Raw genomic sequence first — 1,784 nt, forward strand, 5'->3', positions numbered from 1 at the left:
GGCCTTCAGAACCAACAATTATTTTCAGGTTAAGTTGACAAGGCTTTGAGAAACTAGTGTCTGTGAATATTTTATAAACAACATTAGCTACTTAACATTGCTTTAAAAATTTTAAAGGATGTGTTTTTTACTAATGTAAGTAATATTCACTTCAAAATACCTCTAAAAATGATTTTGAAAAATCTACAAAGCACAATTTGAACTACTGTTTGCAACTTTATGTGTTTCATTCTCATGTCTTTCACTATCACCAGGAATGAGGATCAAAATAAAAAAATAAAATCAGAAAATTACTGCAATTTGTGTGACCATATTAACTTTTAAAATATTAAAAATTTCATTTTTTTTTACTTTTAGTGTGTTAATGAAGAAAACTTCATTTTTTTATATGGGCAGGCTCTGGGACATGAACCCAGGTCTCCAACACAACAGGTGAGAATTGTGCCATTGAGTCACCAGTGTACTACCCAAAAATTTAATTTTTAAGTGCTGCTTCTCTACTTAGAGTCTTTCAATTAAATCATAGGTAATTTATTTTATAGTAGAACACAACTTTTCCATAATTCTCTTCATAGCATTTTTCACTTCCTGGTTCCTCAGACTGTAAGTTAAAGGATTTAATATGGGAATTACCACAATACAGAAAACAGAAGCTAACTTGTCAGTATCCAGAGAATGGCTTGTTTGGGCTGCATATACATGAAGATAATTGTCCCATAAAATATAGTGATGGAAGTCAGATGTGAGGCACAAGTAGAAAAGGCTTTTTGTCTGCCTTCAGCAGATTTAATCCTCAGAATGGTAAATAAAATGAATACGTAGGAGATGAGAACAGTTAAAAGAGAGAAAAGAGTATTGAAACCAGCAAGTGTGAACAATATCAGTTCTTTGATATCTTTGTAATGGGTTTTATGACAAGCCAGACCAACCAAAGGAACATTATCACAACAGAAGTGATTTATTGTATTTGAGTCACACAAAGACAACTGGAAGGTAAGAATTGCCTGTAGGAGTCCCACAGAAACTCCATAGGAATAAGCACTAACTACCATGTGAATGCAAACCCTTCTATTCATGACAATGGTATAGAGTAAAGGTATGCAGATGGCCACATACCTATCATAAGCCATGACTGAGAGCATATACACTTCACATACCACAAACATGATAAAACAAAACAACTATGGCACAAGCAGGTATGGATATTCTTTTAATTTCCTGGAGGAAGTTCATTATTGTGTTTGGGGTGACAGAGGAGGTATAGCAAAAATCAACAAAAGCCAGATGACTGAGGAAAAAATACATAGGTATGTGAAGTTGATGACTAATTTGAATTAGCATAATTAACCCAAGATTACCCATGGCACTAATTAAATAGATTATAAGAAAGACTCCATAAAAAAGGGCTTGAAGCTCCATACTGTCTGTGAGTCCCAAAAGGATAAATTCAGTCACTTCTGAATTATTGCCTTTGGCCATGGAATCAGTGTGGAAGTATACTACACCATTATCTCTAGAACATCCATTCTGGATAATCTTGGCTTCTCAAATTAAGGAGTTGACTCACCCTTATTTTGTGGTGACCATACTGGAAAGACTATTTTTAAAGGATCTCATGGGCCATCCTTACATTTCAGTTCTACCTGCTTTTGGCTGGAAGGTATTTGCTTCAGTTAGAAATTTCAAGATGTTGAATCTTCCAGGGTATTTTTAAAGAAGATAGAAGATACCTGAATTAAAACATGAAATTTCACATATAGAATGAAAACTCATTATTAAATAGG

At 33.9% G+C, this 1,784-nt stretch overlaps 1 pseudogene; it reads right to left on the reverse strand.

Annotated features, from left to right (window-relative positions):
• Window positions 1–531: 531 nt before the first annotated feature.
• LOC143672872 (olfactory receptor 5AL1-like) lies at window positions 532–1,488 on the reverse strand (annotated as a pseudogene).
• Between the last annotated feature and the right edge of the window lie 296 nt (window positions 1,489–1,784).

The sequence above is a fragment of the Tamandua tetradactyla genome (assembly GCF_023851605.1).
Source record: "Tamandua tetradactyla isolate mTamTet1 chromosome 18 unlocalized genomic scaffold, mTamTet1.pri SUPER_18_unloc_1, whole genome shotgun sequence".
Classification (NCBI taxonomy): Eukaryota; Metazoa; Chordata; class Mammalia; order Pilosa; family Myrmecophagidae; genus Tamandua; species Tamandua tetradactyla.